This window comes from Pleurodeles waltl, chromosome 3_2, assembly GCF_031143425.1.
Source record: "Pleurodeles waltl isolate 20211129_DDA chromosome 3_2, aPleWal1.hap1.20221129, whole genome shotgun sequence".
Taxonomy (NCBI): domain Eukaryota; kingdom Metazoa; phylum Chordata; class Amphibia; order Caudata; family Salamandridae; genus Pleurodeles; species Pleurodeles waltl.
The window spans coordinates 120,610,440-120,632,085 of record NC_090441.1 but is presented as its reverse complement, the minus strand read 5'-3'; positions in this window follow the sequence as shown (position 1 = coordinate 120,632,085).

The following is a 21,646-nucleotide window of genomic DNA, read 5'->3' as shown; positions in this document are numbered from 1 at the left end:
TTTGGAGTGATGAATAAATCAAGGATCTGGAAATGAGGAGAGAGGGTTAGGTCATTCTCAGTGAGATCACAACATACAGAGATAAGGTCAGGTGGATGATTACGTATGAGCATGGGGATCTTTGTTATCAGGGATGGTGAGTGTGGGTCATGTGTATAAGGGCGTGTGAAGGGTCCACAGTGGGAGTAGAGTGATGCGGTGCTTAATCCGATAGCTTTGCCTGAGCTCTAGCCAAAGTACCATGGCGAGATAATGCTTTGGTTCATATATCACATCTGCATTAGCAGAGACATGCAATATCAGTCTGTATAAAATCAGTTACTGACAAATGATGTGACAGTAGTGAGGGTACATAAATATGCACATAAACATATAAAGACAACCAGTCACACGTTAACAATGATAAAAATTATAATAATGTATTTTTATATAGTGCTTCATACCACACTTCTACCATTTCTTTGTGCTTTACCGGACAGATGTTACCAATATCCACTTTGTAGAACTCAGTGTAGCAACCCAAGAAGGGTGGACGGTTGAGACTACATTATCAGGATCCAGACTCTTGATCTTTGTTAGGTCTCTGCATTTGTTGGCTGTCTAGAAACCAGGAAGACGGTGCCTTTGTTTCTTCCTGCTTGCACCCATGGCACTTCCTGTTCGGAATTAGGTCTGATGGAAATCTAATGATTTGATACTTGCCTTTACTGTGGGATTTCAGTGTGTTTTGGGCGGCAGGGGGATGCCCGGGGTGGATGGTTGCACCTGCTGTATGTTATTGTTTTAAGTTTATGCGTGCAAAACCTTGTTGTATTCTGGCGGCCCAGGCCGGACCATGCAAAAACTCAATAAAATGTGTTATTAAAAACACATTTTAAAAAAATCAAATTTTTTTTCTTTGGAAATCTTTATTTACCAGCCACTACTTTTGGAAGTTCTCTAGCTAAATTAGCGGCCTGTACATTTTGAAACGCACAGCGGCGGCTCGTCCATTGGGGCAGTTGGGCGTTGCCTCCCACCTGGAAGCCGCCACACAAACGTTGAGAGCTGCACAGTTTCCTTTTATAATGAATTCTTGTGACTCTTTTGAAAACATTAAAAAATCGTTACTTGCACTGTGCTGCAATTTTGTAGTTCTAGTCATGTAGTGCAGGAGGCATGGTCCTTCTCTCGTAAAGCCTAGAGGGGTGGCAGGGGTACCCTGAATTAAACTGGACACGAGCTGAGGCAGGCCTAGTCTGCCATGCTTACTTTGAAGGCAGTTTAACCCTGGGCCGGATTACAGAGTCTAGGAGGCGGAGACGCCAGGTCCCTTGTCTCCAACGGAGCACTGGGTTGCCCTGCCTAAACCAATCCCAACACTGCTCTCATGCACTTTACTTTATTTGAAAGAGCAGCATTGCTATTTGTTCAGTGCTTAATGTGTGCTTGTTGTTTCTGGTGCGGCGCACCGGCACTTATTTTTCTTACTCAAGCATTTACTGCGAGCAAAAGTTACTTATAGGAAAGACGCAGGAAGAAAAAAACGAAAAAGCGTCTCAAAGGGAGAAAGAGGAAAGCTGCAAGGGTGAGCTGAAGGGGCAGGGAGTGGCTGTAAATGGATTGAAGAGGCTCGAGATGGCTTCGGGATTACGCTGCTTTAGTATTCTGTGTTCCCACATTTAATTGCTGCAGCCCCCTGTTTAAGATGAGGGCTTTGAGCACCGGCACGTTTTTATTTACAAGTTAAGCACTGGATCGGCTAGGCCGACAGTAAACTTTGCCGCACTGAATGATGTGCAGCACGGGGTGGCAAGACCAGCCGTGTGGCTCAGGTCTCTGAGAAATGTGTGAGCAGTGCTGATTGGGCCTCACAGTTTGGTGCGCAACAGTGCAGATGAAGAATACACATACATTGAGTCCTTGCAAATCCTAGCTAGATGAACAGTGAGGATTATGAAACAATAATTTAATCGACTGTGACATATTGTGCTGAGTTTGTATCTGTTAGTCTTAGACATCTGTTTACTACGAACAGCTGCGCGTCCGAGGCCGCGAGGCCTCGCTTAACACTGAATACACCCCGGAACCCCATCATAAACGAGAAGTGGCAACAAATGCTGCACAACTTTAGAGGCATTTAATTTATATTTGAACTTTATCAAACTCTTTCCAAGGGGGTTTCTGTGCGGTCCACCCCCGAGCGCTCGTGCTGCTCAGCTGTCTTTCAGAAGTCTGAAGTTTCACTAATTAAATTAAAGGTCTGTGTGTGAGAATCGCTTTTCTGTGACAGAACATCTACATTCTGACTTTTGAAGGTTGCAACCCGGTTTGCTTCTGTGCCAGGTACAAATATTTGAAGTTTGTTTCTTTCAGGAATGTTTGTATTTGAGGTTTACGTTAGGGTAGTGCCGTGGGTTCATATCCCTCCTGTAATGTTCGTTTGTTTGACCTCCAGGTCCCAGGACCAAATCAGGACAGAATCCCCTCCGCCATAGCTGTCAAGTGTGACCCGAGCCTATACTTACACGCAGTGCTTTAAATGCAAATATAGAAGACCCGTTCCCTCTATTTAGAGCACCTGTTTGCTCCTGAGAGGTGCAGCTACTCTCCCAATAGATGCATGGCAGCAGTGCTGAGAAAAAATGAAACAATTCCCTGTCGTGTCTGCAGACACGCCGTTGACTGATGCGCTTGGTTGCGGCCCACTGTGGAGTTTTACTGAGCAGGGGCTCGGCGGCGCTCCCTTCTCAAAGTCGCCTTTCTCGCCGTCTGACCACACCCGCCGGCCACGCCCCATTTATTGCATTTCACACGTGACCCACGGGTCACAACATAAACGCACCTCGGGCGGGGTGGCTTCGGTAACACCCCTCGCATCTGCAATGCAGTGGTAGTGGGCGCGACTCCGTTTCGTCACTGACGCGACACTACATCCCCTAGAAATACAGTTTATAGCGCACTAGGCCGAACAGCAGTGGCGTATGGAAACTTTAGGGCCTCTCCTGCAAAGTCCCTGGATGACCCCCCTCCCCGATGGACCCAGTCAGTGGCCTGCCGCCAGTGCACTGTGCAGAGCCCCCCCCCCCCCCGGAGCTCGCCCCCACAGGTCCGCAGGGGCTGCGGGGACCTTTGTTATGCCACTGCTGAACAGGTGAACACTGTTGAAGGTGTCACAAGCTACACTTCAAAATTTCAACTATGAGACTTTTTGTTCTCCAGAAACGCTAAATTGTTACATCCGATTAGGAAGATGATAAAACGCACAGTTAAGAAAAAACGTAATCATTTTGTAGTGTGTGCTATATGTAGTTCCTAAAACATTTGCTCTGTTCACCTCTCACATTAACGAAGCACTGAAGATACCTCCTCTCTGACATCACATTAGTCGGGCTGGATGTGGGATCCAGACAACTGCAGACCTGGACCATAGGATGCAGGAGGGAGGGGGACTTCAAGGCACTGCTCAAATCTCCCAAAAATCCCCAGATATCCCTAAAAGTTGATGATAATTCTCACAGAATGACGATGAAGTCCATGTCACTTCTCCATATGTCTGTCACGTGGACAGCAGCATCCAGGTGACAGCAGAACTTGAATCTCTTTGAAATGCACAATGTTCCAAAATTCCCTGGATTTTAGCGCAGCGCCACATATTATGGGACTTTACGAACAGCTCTGAATTCTTTCAGATTGTCTCCTCAAGCTCCAGAGCTCCTACAATTCCATGAGCTGTGCTGAGCCCTTGTTCCCGAGATAACAATTTGGTTAAAGCACTTCACGTACAGTTTACACTGGTGTGTTCTTCCCCGATACAACTGCACAAAGCAGGAGCCTTTCCAGTACACAGGTTGTCAACACTTCTTCATGGGCAGGTTGTACCTCCACCCACTTTTGGGGTGTGGTAAATAGTCACGAGGATGAAGCATGTGAACTTCTTTGCAGAGGCCACGCACCGTGCAGGGAGACCACAGCAGCAGCTCGAACCTTTCAGTAGAACAGCACACCGAAGACAATGTACAGGAATGAGTGCAGGAACTCACACTAACTGAGCTCGAAGAAACAAAGATTACAAGAATAAATATATAACTACACGCTTCCCCTCTCTAACATGAAAACAGGAAAATAAACATTAAAAGTATGTAAAAAAAAAACATATTCAAAATTTCCAACATAGTCATAATTCTTTGGAAGTCGAGAGCTCCTGATGGGTCCGCAGTGAGCCACAGTCAACCTGTTAAGTCGTTCAACTAGACTGTTCATAGTGGGTGAATAAAAAACTGTTCGGATATTTTTAATTTCACACTTTTCAAAATATTCAGATAGACGACTAGCAACAAATTGTTTGCAATTGTAGCTGTTGGTGATACAGGGAAAACGCCTTTTATGAAAGCAATTATTCAAATACTTTAGAACAGAGCTCTGGAGCCGTTGTAGATCGCCCGCTTTCACACCTGTCCGCTTTCAAAATCAAAACATGCATTGTGCTTGTGTATCCATTTGGGCCCAACAATTCAACAGCTCATTCATTCTGTCTACAGGAAGCGTGTCAAGTTAAAAGTTCACATGAAAGGTTTTAAGAGAATATTCAGCAGTTGCACACTGAGAACAATTACTTACAAGCATATTTACATGACTATTTAAATAAGGTCACCAAAAATTAGTTCTAAGCCTTCTAGACGTGCCAGTCTGAACCAATATGACCCTCGCGTGCAATAGTCAAAATCTCCTTCCTGCAACCAAAGTGCACATTCATCTCACTTTTCAAATTGAATTCTTCTCTTTTCAAGAGCGACGCCTCCCCCATGTACAATGTTGTCATCAATGATGCAATTTCAGATGTCATACAACATGTCCTGAGTGGTGTGAAGTCATACGCACTGCATGGTGAGGGGCGATATAAACTTACTTGAGTTAACTATAACCGGTGCCTTTCAGTGTTTTTTTGTTGTTGTAAAATGTTATTATTAATCTGACATTTTCCCCTACCTTTAACATCACTTTAACCTTTGTTTCTTCGTGACATTTCTAAGGTTTTTTTGTAATCGAAAGTTAAATGTTATTACCACACCTAACGATAACGTCACCTTAACCTATGAAGGATTTTTAAATGAACAGTAAGATTTTATTACCTTGCATAACTATGATAATCCCCCTCCCCCTTCACACTGCCTTTGGCCATGCATGTCGTGGGGGGTGCCTGCTGGCCTGGCATGCGGCCAGCCCCTGTACTCAACCCTTGGCAGGCTGTCACTCCCCATGGAACTGGGTCTTCGGCTGTGTGTAGAGTGGGTGGCGTTGGGATCCCGTGGCCAACCAACCCATCCTGTACATGGCTTTTGGCCATGTGTGGCATGAGGATGGCCGCCCACGGAGTGCCAACCCCTCACAGGCAGCCATACCCTGTGGGCAGCCAACTCCCTGCTGTCCACGGCTGCAGGGCCCATCCTCCTCCATGGGCAGCCGGCACCCCCATAGGCACGTCCTTCCACCATCATACAACTGAGGCGCACTTTCCAATATTTCAAAATTTTAAGAGCACCCACTTAAAAAAAAAGACTTAAAACTGTGCAGTAAAATCCACATTTTTTCTCTCTATTTGTTAAAATGTTCGCAGCGATGTGGGCGAGGGGGGGTCCCTGAAATACTTTGGAAGAACTGGGTTTACTCAGTAAGTGGCATTTAAGTGAGGCATTTACACCCACTAGTTTTAAATGTCCCAAGCGGGCACTGGAAATAGACCTTTTTTGCAATATTAGGTTATTTTAACATTTGTTCTGAGGAGTCTAATAAACCAATGGTTAGCGACTTATTGGAGACAACTGACATTTTAGACCCTGAACAATTCATATCCTTCCTTACTCATTCTGCTGGGAATAATCTAGATCACATTTCCCCTCTGACCACACTGTGATGGCTTCTGCTTTGCAACCTAATGCTTGGTCTGATCACTCTGAAATGCAATTTTCTTTCATTTTACCCTCCCACAGTGCTGATTCCTTTTCTAGCATTATCAGAAATAAGATCCTGAATAGATCCTGGTCCAAAATTTCTTCTTTCAATTTTAATGTAGAACTTGCTCTTACAAATTGGTTGTATCGGATGTGCCCTGATATGGATTTCAACACGCAGCTTAGAAATGTATGGAGACTGGATTGAATCCTTTCTCAATATGTTTACGCCTTTAAAAACAAGCCATACCAAAGGATGACCCTGTCTGCTCCTTGAAGCTCTGAGGATTTGGCAACTGAAAAACCTCAATACAAAGCCCTTAAAGTAGCCTGGCATCAATATTACAGTCTCTCTCCCAAGATGGTACATCTCTCCTGCAGGTAGACAAGGAAGTGAAATTCTTGCTGTCGAATGGGAAAGTGCCACAGATAGTGCTGACTAAACCCATGAGGGGGGGATACGATGGAGAGATAACCTTACCAGACATCAAGTAATATTACTGGGCACCACGATTAGCAATGGTGTATGAGTGCATCTTCGCCCCATTAGAGGAACTAGCACTGAGGATGGATAGACGTGCCATGGAACCTAGGGGATAGCAGTTCTCTATAGAAAACAACCACTACGACACACTACCGAAACACCCTCCAACAGTGACGCGAGTCTGGAAACAGGCCCCAATATATCTGGGTTGGGAAAGAAACTTCACGAGGCAACCCCCACTGTGGGGTAGTGATGCCCTTTTGGAAGTGGGGCAGCCGGAAGGGTTTGCCAAATGGAACATGATAGGAATTTCCACCCTATGGGACATTTGGAGAAAGGGCAGCTCACTTTACCATCCCTGGAGAAGCGCAGACGGGAATACCAACTGACGGATACGTAGGTATTCCAGGGCTTACAAATGAGACATGCAGTAGCAGGCCATATAATAGAGGAACCCTCACCTCTAGAAGATAGGATGCTGAGTGAGCTGCTAAGCAAATAAGCAATGTCCCTGATATATAGGAAAATCATGTGCAACTCCCCTGATGTGATGGTTAAAATCATAGCGCACTGGAAGATGGACTTGGGCACACTCAAGGACAAGGAGTGGGAGGAGGTGGTCCAAGCCCCACGAGAAGTTACCATCAGAGCAGGATTTACTCTAAGGCAGTTGCGCATACTGCATCGATCATATTACCCAAGGGCAATGCTACACAAGATAGGGAGGTTTAGCCCCTACAGGGGGTGTGAAGAAGTAGTTCATTCATTCATACTATTTGGTCTTTTGTGGGAATTCAGCATTCCTGGGAAGAGGTGAGGGACGTCTACTTGCAGTGAGAGGTAAAACAAACAGAGAGGTCGGCCAAAACATTGATACTCAATGCATGGGATGACAGTAGCGCACCGAAGTTGAAACTCAGTGTAACAAAAAGGAATATAGCCAGGAGGAGGAGAACACAGGAGCCACCAGATATCTACGCCTGGATGGAAGACATAGGCTGGTGCATGTTGGCAGAGAAGTGTACACAGGAGGAGGAGGATGCTGAGAAAAATGGGAGAGGGAGGGTCTGTAAATCCTGGCAACGATACCGGGGCGCGAGTGTGAAATTATAAACAGGGAAGAGAGGTGGGAACTATTGTGAGAAAAGGGTGGGTGAAGAGCGGAGGAGGAGATAAGTGGACCTAGAGAGGAACGAGTGGAACGCTATTGATTATGTGGAGTAACAACAACATGTCAAACATAGATTAAGCATGAATATAATGTACCTATTACTCACTTTATATGAAAACGACTCGATTAATTCAACACACAACAGGATTTCTGCCAAAGAAAATGGGGAAAAAATGTGCCAGGATTCAATACCGCATAGGTGGGATATTTTTAATAAATTTTACCTTTGTTGATTAACACTCTAAAAAAAGAAAAAAAGATGATACATCTTTCTACTTTAAAATATAAACAATCAATAAAACGATTTAAAGTTTCTTTATTTTCATCTAGAATTGAAATAGCTATTAGCTCAACGCTTGAGGTCTTTCAAACTGTTAAAAGCTTACTCGACCCCCTGCACGCCTACGCATCCTTCTTTGCAACCTTTCTGGTTTTTGTCTTTACTGGGAGAGAACGAAATCCCAGCCCTCCAGGACCACTTTTTCCTTAACCTTGTTTTCAGGGTCGAGCCTGCTTTGCATGCGCTCGCGCATGCGTATCGCAGCGAGACGCTTTTGTATTTAGAAAAGGGCTCTGAGCCCTGTCAACTTCACGTCAGTGTGTTTTATTGGTTCGTGGGCTTGCCTAATAAAATCCGCTTGCTTTCATTAGTCGAAGGCACGCATACGTCATGCCTTTTCCGGTGGCTAGCCCTCCTCGAGCGCAGCGACCAAGTACAGAAAACATGCGAGGCTCGCTGTTTTCCATCGGGCTCGTGGACTTCTTTTTCTCTAATTTACAAGCGCGATCTCTCTTGGCAGAAGCCGAGCGCTTTACATAGTTAATTTCACTTTTCGGGTTACGTACACAAATGCACTTTTACCCGATAGGTGAAAAGTCGGGTTAGGAGTTTACAACGCGATCAGCTCTAACATGAGCAAACGCGAGACCCGTTGCATTGTAAATGCTTGTTTGTTTTTACTTTTCCTCATCCCCACCCCAGTACCTCCATAAGTTATATTCTTCTCTTCTCGCTTCCCTTATGTTTCACTCTATTTACTATACCCCCTGCCCCTATGTATTGATTATTTCCTCTAACCTATTTTGATCCCCTCTTCTTGGTGTAATTACTCCCGAGAAAACAACTTGTCACCCATATTGTACATGCTCCTGACTTCCATTAAAAGCTATCGAGGGGTGTGACAGGCCAGAGAGATATATTCAACATTGCATAAGACTGTACTTGTATTTGGGGTCCCTGTCAGCAAAGAGTCCCCAAAGTTCACACTCATGATACTGAACAGAAGCGCCTGGAGTGCTTGGATTTATAAGAGATTACAGAATAAAATTGGTTTTTTTTAAACCAGTCTATCATTTCAATGAAACTGAAATAGATTTTTTATGGGCAGGGCATATTGTCTTAAAATAATATTTTCCCGATGCGTTTCCCTCTTTGGCGCCCACCTCAAAGCAAAGAGCACCACAGCAGAGATTATAAGAAAGGCACGGAATATTGCTAAAAAAACGATGCCATTTGAAGTGGTGATTTCGCCTTTTAGTGGCTTCGTGTAAACCTTCCATTTTCTGCATGTCTGGTGCACAGCGGCGGCCTGGAGACGTGCCTTCTTTCATCATGGGCGGAATTAAGGATTTTTACTAAACCAAAGAGCCCACATTGATGTCTCCATTGTTTTAACATAATTCAAGACAGCTTGAGTCACACGTTTGAAGAGACACGAAAAACAAGCGCCCACATTAGTCTCAAAAACCCATTTAGGGACACGATTGGCAGTAGCAAAATGCGACTAAAAGCAGCGTACCATGTTGTCGTTCATGATTGGCCGAACTCTGGAGCTCCTGACCAACCAGGTAGCTGACATTTCGGCGCTTTGCAAGACGATCTGGGAATTTTCAGATATTGTGAAAGTGGCAGGCTTCCTAGGTCGCAGCCTACCAGACAGCACAGCTGTCTGCTAAATACTTCTTGGGAACATTCGGAAAGCTGACCGAGGAATGCATTCAGCCTTTGCTTGCCATTGGCTTTGTGGTTCGTTACTCACATTTTCTTGCTTTTTATGTGCTGGCTTTATTTGTTTTAGGTTGTCCAGCTTGAATTCATACCTTCCCTTGTCCAAACCCAATTTATAGTATTCTTCCCAGTGCTGCCTTTCTGAAAACAGGCTTGTAAATCTTATCTCGTCACATTTGCTGTGCATTCAAAGACCGAGGTCAAATGTCAGGCACTGTCTTCCGAAGGCGCTTGTTTACTTTTCTTTCTCTGACTTCAAAGTGAAACGATTTAAGTAATAATCTTGCTGGATACTGTGGGTAGGAAAGAGTGATTCCCAACAACATTTAAACAAACTGGATAAGTATTTCAGAAGATATCAGAATTAGGAACACAAATGAAGCACATTTTTTGTTATTCCTGAAGTGTTTTGGAACAAACGCTTTAATATGATCAAAACAAATCATTGTGCTAGGTGATGCAATTTCCACACATATTTACTTACGTCTGTGCACTGTATAATTGTTTTTAGTAAAACTGTATGTCTGTGCAAATGTAATGGTCATTTCAATTGCAAATGTGTTGTCTGTAATAGCAGTGTGCTACCACACCATGAATACTCCACTCTACGCCAATCCACTCTACTCCACTCTGCACCACTCCATACATCTGCACTCTACTCTGCGCCTCTCCACTTTACATCACTCCATGCCACTGCACTCTGCACCACTGCACTCTATGCCAATTCATGCTACGCTTCTCTACTCCACCCTGTACCACTCTTCTATATGCCAATGCACTCTTCACCACTTTACACCACTGCACTCTTTGCCACTACACTCTAGACCACTCCAGTCTAGGCCACACCAGTCTACTCTGCACAACTCCACTCTACGCCACTGAACTCTACACCACTCTGCAACACTACACTGTACGCCACGGCACTCTATGCCAATACACTTTATGCCAATGCACTTTACTCTGTGACACTCAACTGTATGCCCCTGCACTCTCCGTCAATCCACCGTACGCCACTCTAATCTACTGTGCACCACTACACTGTATGCCATTCCACTCTACACCACTTTACTCTACGCCATTACACTCTATGCCACTCTACACAACTCCACTCTACCCTGCACTACTCCACTCTATGCCACTTCACTCTACTCTGAAACAATCTACTTTAGGCCACTGCACTCTACACCACTGTACTCCACTCTGTCCTGCTCCACTCTATGCCACTGACGTCTACACCACTCTACTCTTAACCACTGCACTCTACGCCAATGCACTCTACAGAACTGCACTCTACATAACTGCAGTCTGTCACTGCGCTCTACACCACTGCACCCTACTCTGCCTCACTGTACTCTACGCTACACTACTCCACTCTACATCACTGCACTCTGACACTCTACTCTGCAACATTGCACTCTCTACCACTGCAGTACTCATCTCTATGCTACTTCACTCTATGCCACTACTCTCTACGGCACTATACTCTGCAGCACTCTACGCCAATGCACCCTACACCAGTCCACTCTACTCTATGCCACTCTAAGCGGCTCCACACTATCCCACTCCAATACACAACACTCTCTGCCATTCCACTCTACAACACTCTGCCCCACTTTTCGCCATTCCACTCTGTGACACTCCACGCCACTCTCCTCTACGCCACTAACTTTTAGCCATGTGGCACAGCAGCCACGCTGGTGTACAACATGGCTAAATCACAATGGCAATGCCAATAGCTCTTACATAGGCGAGACCTATTGATTTTGCCAGTCCTGTTTTGAAGTACAGCTTTTGCTTTTCAATGTACTTGAAATGATTGTTGCCAGTTTTGTGGCCACAGTCAGGACAAGCACTGGAAAAACCATACCTCTTGCTTTTTTGACTTTTAAGATTCTGCAAAGGCCCAGACATGATTCTTAAGTAGGACTTTATAGGGAATAGTCTGTATTCATTTTTATCTTGTCCTTTCTGTCTTTTTTACTATAATTATCACTTGGGTCTTTAAGGCAGCTTAACATATTTTAAAGTGTTTTTTTCTTATATTTACTGTTTAAAGTGTGTACTGATAAAAGAAAAAAACATACTGCATTTAGTAATTTCCCTAATATTTGAACCAGGAGGGATATTAAAATACCATTTAAGCCAGTATAAACCCAACAGAAGATAAGTTCAGAATTAGCAAAATTAAATAAAAATGCTTATTGCCCGTGCTGAGCAGCACCTGTAAAAAACATTGTAATCATGTATGTTGGGTTTCTCTTGCCCCTGCTGCTGAAACACTGGTAAAGAGCCCTATTGAGGGTGAGAACACTGACCTGCCTATTGCAGGGGCACATTGCGAGCAATCGCAGAACTCCGATGGCCAGGAGGAGATCAGTTCCACTTCTACGTATGGGCTGACATCCAGCACGATTTGGCAGACATGTTGGGTGAGGCCAGGTGTGGCTAGCTATTTAAGCCACATCCAACCAGTGAGGAGTGCTTGTTGTACCAGCCTTTCTGTTAAACCTGAGCTTCCATGGTCCTGACTCACCTGTTTCCTGATTTTTATAGCGTTTTTGGTTGCGACTTCTGTCCTTCTCATCCAACGGTTCCCTCGATACAGCGTTCCCAATGTTGAACCCTAAGAAAGAGAAGAGACACCCGTTTAACAATTGTTTAAAGCTGTAACATTGCACACGTGCACCAGCAGTAAATTTATCTGACACAGGGCTTGCGATTCCAATCTGTCGGAGCACTGATGTTTAAAGTGACTCCTTAGGGAACTGTGAGACCTGAAAACACAAAAAAGGCTTACCAACTTTGGATAATAACTCTAGATCAACAGTTTGCCTAAAGAGACTAAGGCTCTAATTATGACAATGGCGGTATAAACCGCCTACCGCCGCGGCTGCCAAAAGACCGTTGCAGCGGCTACCATCCGTCCGCCAAATTACGACCACAGCCAGACTTCCGCCACAAGAAAGGAGGAAATCTGGCTGTGGCCATATTGGCAGATGGTGGCAAGGTGGCGCTGCTACCACCAGCCCCACTACGCCAGTAGACTGCCACCAGCCGTATCATGACACATGATACGGCCTGGCGGTGTTCTGCTGGTGGGCGCTGCTGGCGGTAGCAGCGCTCCGTCCCGTTCCCTGCTGGAAGACCCCCTGGATGCAGGTAAGTTGGGCTTCCGAGGGGGCTGGGGGGTGTTGTGTGTGTGGGGTTGTTTGCATGAATGTGTGAGTGTGTGCGTGAATGAGACTGTGTGTGTAGTGTTGTTTGTGTGGGTGTATGCATGTGTGAGAATGCGTGAACAAATGGAAATGTGAATGCGTGTCTGCGTGTCAGTGTAAATGTGTGTACGGATGTGTGTGTGAAAATGAATGGATGCATGCATGAATGAATGCGTGTATGCTAGTGTGAGTGAGTGTGTGTATGCATGTCTGCGAGTGTGCGTGTATGGGGAGATCAGAAGGGGGGAAGGAATTCCATGTCACTGGTAGGGCCAACACCAAGGCGGTAAGCAGGCTCAAAATGCAGCCGGCAGTACAATAGCGGCTGCCGGGCTGGAGATTGTTATCTCCTGCCCAGCAGCTGCTACCGCCATGGCAGTAGGAATGGTAAATTGGCGGGTTGGCTGCTGCCAACCCGCCAATGTCATAACATGGCGGTATGTACCACCAGCCTGTTGGCGGTACTGCCGCCATATTATCACCTACCGCCGGAGTCATAATGACCCCCTAAATTCCTAATGTATCATGTCATGGTTACGCATTAACTGATGTCTAACAGTTGTTTGTTAACCCAGGTATTATGCCACATGTTATATCCATTGTTTCCATGCTATGTGCAAAGTAATTCTTGTGAGCGCTGGTAACTACAGAGTTACTTATAGATAGCATTAAAAATTTACAAAGATCTCTAACTACCTAAAGACTGATGTCTCTGTTTGTTTTGTATCTTTAGTCATCACTAGGCAACCTTCTTTAAAAGTTCATTGTTCATAGGTGCAAGGTGATATCCAGTAGCCAGAGCACTTCAGTTCTTTGTTCTTTGTTCTTTGTCTAATCAGTTCTTTGGTGACTGATACATATACAGATCCATACATTTCCTGGACCAAACAACATTTCTTAATGTTTCTTTTGTGTGGTTTATCAAGATTTTGCCAATTCCAGAGATTTCTGCTGCTACTCCATCCCACTTCCCAACAGAACACTTTTTAGGACAACAATTAGTGTAGGTGGGAAAGAGGAAATGAGCAGGTACATCCATAATACCGGGGGATAGAAGGAGGGGGACGAAGACTGAGTACGGGTTTCTCCCTATTTGACAGGAATTGGAATCAGAGCAAAATCCTTTGACAGGCTGCAGAAGGGACCATGAGAATGCTAGAGATCCAGAGCAATGTCTCTCTTCTCCATTCACCATCACCCCACTGGGCTACAGTTGCCTTGACTAAGCACAGGTCGGGTAACTTGGGTCTGGTGGTGGAATTGGGACCCAGCATTGCATACTCCACCTCACTTCTGTGGGACCATCAGGTGAGTGCCTGGCACTGTATGTGTGTGTCACCACCCATGCACGCCTATGCATCATGGCACTATGGGAGCACCTGAATGTTATTTTGTTTTTTTTATTTACCATTCCAAGATGGCGTACTCTCATCTTGAAATAGTACATTTAGGGGCATATTTATACTCTGTTTGCACCGAATTAGTGTCATTTTTTTTAACTCTAATTCGGTGCAAAACTAACTCCATATTTATACTTTGGTGCTAGACCCCTCTAGCACCAAATTTATGGAATTAAAGTCATTTTTTGAAAGTGGAGACCTACCTTGCCTTAATGAGATGCAAGGCAGGCGTTCCCGTGCAAAAAAATGACTCTATGGCCTTAACGCCATATTTAGGGGCACATTTATACTCTGCGGCATATTTATACTCTGTTTGCACCGAATTAGCACCGAATTTTAATGCAGTGCAATAAAAGTATAAATCAGGGACTTGGTGCTAGATAGGTCTAGCACCAAAGTATAAATATGGAGTTAGTTTTGCACTGAATTAGAGTTTTAAAAAAAATGACGCTAATTCAGTGCAAACAGAGTATAAATATGCCCCTTAGCATCAAAAAATGATGCTAATCTGGTCAGAATCATTTATTTTGACTCAAACCTGCCGAACGTGATTTTTTTTAAAGCTAGCCTACCCTTTGCACCGGCTTGCACCATTCCACAAATATGGTGCCCAGCTGGTGCCAAAAAATGGTGCAAGCCGGTGCAAAACTTTTTGGTGCAAAACTGCGTTAGTGCAGTTTTGCACCAAAAAGTATAAATAAGGCCCTTAAAATTTTAAATTAAGATGTACAAAAGCATATTTAAGGAAAGGAGTGTCCAGCACCAATTTGCTGTTAATTGGAACCTCCTAAAAACGAAACAAAAAAGTAAATACAAAATAAATGGGACCTTAGGGATGGAGGAGCAAAGGAAGAACACAGGACGGGTAGAAAAGCAATGTAGTAAACAGGGAGGGTTGGAGGAAAAATAGAGATTCCCCGAGGAAAGTATTAATAAGAAAGAGAAATCCAAGCAGACGTAGAAGGCTGGGGGAAACAATGAACAGGCAACATGGAGGTAGAAGCAAGATCTTGAGCACCAGAGGCCGAGGATGTGAAGTGGGGCACAGCACAAAATGGAGCAGGGGAGAAGCAAGAAAACACAGGCACTCCCCTGGATTGCTGAAAGCAAAAGAAAAACAAGCCTTGGCAAAGCCAATAGGTTCCACCTATGAGAACAATTGGCTTTGACAATGATTTTTAGCCATGCTGTACAGCAGGGCAGATGCTTTCAGTGTGGCTAAAACTTATTTTAAAAAGCCTTATGATGCACCCAGGATTAATGGGCTTTTGTAAGGTGCTGGATGCACCATAGTGATTTTTTATTATTGCATGTGTGCTACACAGCAGCCACATGGCTATACAGCATGGCTACAAATCATTAAAGTGTTGGCAATGCCAATGTTGTTCAGTAAGAACAAAAATGGCAGAGCCAATAGTCGCAAAGGTCTATTGGTTCTGCTGATGCTTGATGTGTCGCAGCACAACACCCCTGTGATTCTCAGCAAATCAGTTATTCTTCCCAAACATGAAAAAGAAAAAAGAATATGACATTTGGCACCAAAAAAACTATCACATAAAGAAAGCGGTAGCACCTGTGTCCTTGTCTTATTGAGAATACATTTGGAAGCAGATAACATCTGTTGTCACAATAAACATCCATTTGAAAGAAGAAAAAGGCTTCTTTGAAGTGCATGTGGCCTAGTAAAACATAGCTAAAATGCCAAGCGGTTCAACAAGGACAACAGGAAAGAAGAGCAAATAAAAGTAGTACCTGAGTCACAGCATGATTAGCGGAAGGACAGCAGTGAAGCTGAAGCAATAGATACTTGTTCCATGCTCCAGATGAAAAAAGAGGAAGTGAAACCTGCCAGCACTGGCCAATTGGAAGGCAGCAAATAAGTGACAAGGAGTCCAACAAATGTTAACCAATGGGCAAGCTGCAAATCCCTTGTTGGGTATAATATCTCACACAAGCGAGAGCTCATGCTCACATGCGCTGTCACAGTCAAAATCTTACAGTTAGTTCTCTGAATGTCAGTCAGACAGCATTCCACAGTAACACATTTACAATTTGGGTTTTCCTTCTGCTCTTTGACAAAGACCAGTGCCACATAGAAGTACCATTTTCTAGGCACTACACTTGACACAGTTCCAGTGCATCTAATGTGCCAGGGCTTCCTGGACATACCTACAAAAGAGGGGTTTCTTCAGAAAGATCCACATGTTTGAGGACGTTAGAATGCTAACTCCAGCGACATACTACTACATGTAGTATCTATTTCTGTCTTAATTTGCACTCGGATATATAAAGTTCCATGTGCAATGAAATCATAACTTAGATGCATATTTTGCCCATTTGTGCTACATACTGCATAGTTTGTGTTTCCCAGGGTTCACAATAACAGATTGTTAGTGGTAAGAGAAGAGGTCACTTCAGTGGTGTCCAGCTCTGGAAAATCTTACTCAGTTAAGTTATTTGTGCGCTAGTCCTGATTGAGTATTTGGATGAGGGAGAAGGTGTGTCTGTGACAGAAGTGTAGAGGAAAGACTAAGGCACATATTTATACTCTGTTTGCTCTGAATTTGTGTCATTTTTTGGATGCAAATTTGGGGCAAACTGAACTCCATGTTTATATTTTGATGTTAGACATGTCTAGCGTCAAAATATAGGAGTTTACACCATTTTTTGGATGCGTGAACCTACCTTGCGTCAATGATATGCATTCCCATCCAAAAAATGGTGCTATCCCCATAGTCCCATATTTCTCTCCCCATGCTAAAATGACGCACGGGTGGGAGGAGGGGCTAAATAATGGTGCTAAGCTTGCTTAGCACCATTATTTAACGCCTGGGTCAGACCAGGCGTTTGGGGACCTGTGGAGCCATTTCCATGGTCAGACACCATGTAATGGGTCCACAGGTGCCCACCCCAAGCCCCAGGAACATCCCTACCCACATCAGAGGGACACCAGAGGACTGGGGACCCCATCCCAGGTGAGAAGAGGTAAATGTGCTTTCATTATTTTTTAAAGTGCCATCGGTGGCTCTAACTTGGGGCACTCTGCCTCGCACAGGGTGCAATGGCCATGCCCAGGGGACCCTCGTCCCCTGTGCTGGCCATTGGGGTGGTGATCATGACTCGTGTCTTTCCTAAGACAGGAGTCATGTTTTTGGTGGTTGTGCGCCAGGAAACGGCACCAGTCTGGTTAGAGGCATTTTTTTGCCTCCAACCAGGGTAGCGTCATTTTTTGAGGCACAACCTCCTCCGTCCCTACCGCCATCCCCCACCTGTCGTTTTTCAGGCTGCTAGCCGGGCCTTACCGCCGGCTTGCACCATTCTATAAATATGACGCTCTGCATGCATTTTAGAATGACACAAGCCAGCGATAAAGTTTTTGATGCAAAACTGAGCTAGTGCTAAATCCTAAGAGTGAAGAGAGTGAACAGGACCACTGCCTATGTAGGCATGTTTTTTATCCTTTGGGGGTCCTGTCTGACTGTGGTTCAGAGGACTTAATCCTTTCAAGAAGAAGTGTGGGGTTTATACTGGTTATCAAAAGTTCATTAGTGGGAAAAAGGCACGCATATGTGATAGGCCGTAGCAGTGTGAGTAATCCTAGAATAAGTGACCTCAAATAGTGTGTGTGAGAGAGCGAGTAGTGCGTGTTGTACAACGTTATGTTGCATTTTTGTACTGTGCTTGCCTTTCCCACTCATTTTTAGGCCGAGCTTAGGCAGCCCACATGCACTGTCTTTTGACATGTTGTAATCTACTTCTGTGGGCTTTCACCACACCCATCTCATGCCCATCACTTTCATTTGTTCCTTGGCCTGCTTTTCAAAATTCCCTTGATTTCATAGGTAAAAGCTTTACCTTTGTCCCGCCTCGAGGCTGCTTTGTTACCGCCTTGGAGACTGACCCTGTTACGTGGATTATTGCACAATCGGCCATATATCTTAGTGTGGCGACCTACTTTTTTCTTTTGCCTCTCCGCTTCGTGCTCCGTGCCCGTATGTTGTTTCTTCCTTATTTTTGGCCATGCCACTGTTTCTTTGTGGTGTCTGTGCCCAAAGACTGCAAGCTGGAGGGTTTTTTTTTTTTATTTATTTTTGAAGTTTCATACAGCACAAACTCGATCGGAGGAGTGTTTTACATGAGTACCAATTATGTACGTGAAGTTTCATAAAGCGCAAACACGACTGGAGGAGCGCTTTACATGATTACCACTTACGTACAAGTTTAGCAGTTGAAAAATATACAAACTGGCGCATTTTAAACAGAAAAAGCACAGAAATCCTCGACGCGGCTCTCCCAGCACAGTAGGAGAGCCAATACTACAATGTTTACTGCACTCAGGAAACTCGCCCCATAATGCTTTGCAGGGCATTTCTTTTACAAAAAATTTGACCCATAACTCAGCCTGTGGTGGTCCTATGACAATGGGATCATCACCAAACCGTTCAGCGTGATGCACCCTAGTGTGATGCACACTAGGTTGGGGGGCCCCAAATTAGTAATTCAAAATAGTAACATCTCCCACCATTCAGTGTCTTTTTACGCTGTCATGGCCTTGTTTGTAATAATATTGCAGTAGGCCTGCTAGGCCTAAACATGTGTAAGGGACTACACTCTTTAGGGGCTAAATATATGGTTACACTGCATTACTTTCTGCCATTCTCTTTTCATATAATTGTGCCCTCTAGGGGCTGACTATATTGTTACATGACCATGTTTCTTCCAAATGCTGTTTTTATTGTGGTGCCCTCTAGGGGCTGTTCTGAGCATTACAGTCAAGATACTATAATATTTGCTGCATTCGGAAACTCGCCCCATAATGCTATGCGGGGCATTCCCTTTACAAACATTTTTGCCCGTAACTCACTGTGTGGTGGTCCTAGGACAATGAGACTACTATCAAAACAGTCATCACAATGTGCTCTTTCTGTCTTGGTCATCTCTGGGTCCCATCACTAGGTTGAGGGGACCCCAAAATAACAATATAAGTATACAATGGCAATATTTTCATTTTTTGCTGCAGATTGTGCCAGACGGTAAATGGAAGTGCTTTAATTATATGCAGGTCCACTGGAATTATGTGTCAGGGAGGACTAAATTATGCGGCAGGGTTGACACATTTATGTGGCAAGAAAAGTCCAGTTATGCATTTCCAACATCAATAGCTTTAACTCAAGCATATGCGAGATCTATGGCATTGCAAATGCTTTTTTTACAATGCATGTATTTATCAAGCATCTTCCTTTACCATGAATATCTTTACCATGCAGATAGGTATAAATAAGTTAAGTGAAATATATATACACAGATATATAATTTTTTAAAAAACATTTTGTAGGAGACTCCCCCAAGCCTCCCATAAAAAAAAAAAATACATATTTTATTGTATGGGGTGAAGCCCCCAAGCACCCCTTTACTAATTGCCCTTACCATCCTATGCCCTTACTCACCCCAAAATCTGAAACAATACCCTTACCATCCAATACCCTAACCCCCCTAAACCCTGAAAATAACCACTTCCACCTAATAGCTTTGCACACCCTAAACCCTAAAGATACCCTTTCCACCCAATAACGTTACCCACCCCTAACCCCTAAAAATACCTATACCACCCAATACCCCTACTCACCTCAAACCCAAAAACTACCCTTACTACCCTATGCTCTTATCCCCCTAAACCCTAAAATTACCCTTTTCACCCAATACCTTACCCATCTGCTAATCCTAAAAATACCCTTTCCACACAATATCCTTACCCACCCCAACACCCTAAAAACACCCTTACAACCTAATGCCCTTACCAACCCTTAAACCCTGAAAATACCCTTACAACCTAATACCCTTAGCCACCCCAAACCCTAAAAGTACCCTTACAACACAGTACCTACACCACCTTAATCGCCTACCCACCTTAAGCCCTAAAATACCTTTACCACCCTATGCTCCTACCCACGCTTAAACCCTAAAATACCATTATCACCCAGTACCCTTACCCACCCCTAAAGCCTACAAATACCCTTTCCACCAATACCCTTACCCACTCCTAAATCCTAAAAACACTGTTACAACCCAAAACCCTTTCCCACACCATAACCCTAAAAATACCCTCATAAACCAATACCCTTATCCACCGTGAGCCCTACAAGTTCTCTTACAACCCAATACCCTTACCTTGCCATATACCCTTACCCACACCTAAACCTTAAAAACAACCTTACAACCTTATATTCCTACCTACCCCTAAGCCCTTAAATGTACTGAAAAACCAAAGGTTAAAGTAACGTTAAAGTTAGGAGAATTTTCAGTTCCATTCACGTTTTACACTTTAAAAACACAGAAATTCACCAGTTAAAGTCAGTAGAGCTAACAAAAATTTGCACCCCCGCCATGCACTGCTTATGGCCTCACATATTACATCACTCATGATATGTTCTATGACATAATTTATGCTGCTCTCTCCAGACAAGAACAATCTGTTGATATGTTTCGAGCAGGGAAACAGATCAGAAGTCTGGTACCAGCAATTCAAATCATTTTTAAAGCTCCACCCTGCTGACAGACTTTGTGTTTGCTCTTGTTTGGCGGGAGTTTATAAAAAAGCTCCCCCCAGGTATTAGCAAGCATGTTTCCCTGCCCACAGTAGTATGGGCTGGGAAACTGCTGTGTCCCAGGGGTGGGCTCCCTGGGACACATCAAATGAGCCAATCCTTGGGGTTAGGGCTCCTGGGACCATTAGTGGCTCAGGGAGGGTGGCAGCGTCCATTTTAGTGTAAATAGTGGCCCTGGTGGATGGGGCCGCCGGGGCCTTTTAATGGCAGAGAGGTGCACGCGGCCCCCTCCCCTTTTTAGAAGTTTTGGCTCCAGGGGTGGGCTTCCCAGGCCTTGGGGGGAGGGGAGGGCCGTGTGTCCCCTTATGAAATGCGGCCACGGAGATAGGCTCCCCAGGGCCCATAATGGATAGGGGAGGGGGCAGTGTGCTCCCTGCCCTTAATTAAACAGTACAGCCCAACTTTTTACGATACTGCTGGAGTCCTGCATGATCACACCAGAAACATTTTGTATTTTTTTTTTCTATTTTAGCTTCCAGAGGTGGAGGTACCTTTGGGCCCATCAGCCCACCCATCCTCCCCCACCCCCTCACACTGCCCCCGGGCCTATGGGGGCAGAGTATCCCTATCCTACCCCCTTATATCTTTTCATTTTTCATACTTCAGGATAGGGGACTAAGGGCCTGATTTATATCTTGCCAGACGGGAATACTCCATCACAAATGTGACCGATATCTCATCCACCATATTACGATCCCATTATATCCTATGGAGCTCGTAATACGGTGGACAGGATTTCTGTCACGTTTGTGATGGAATATTTCATCCGCTGAGATCGAAATCAGGCCCTAAGTCCCTGAGTCCTGTAATGGCTTCCAGCAACATGTTTCTCA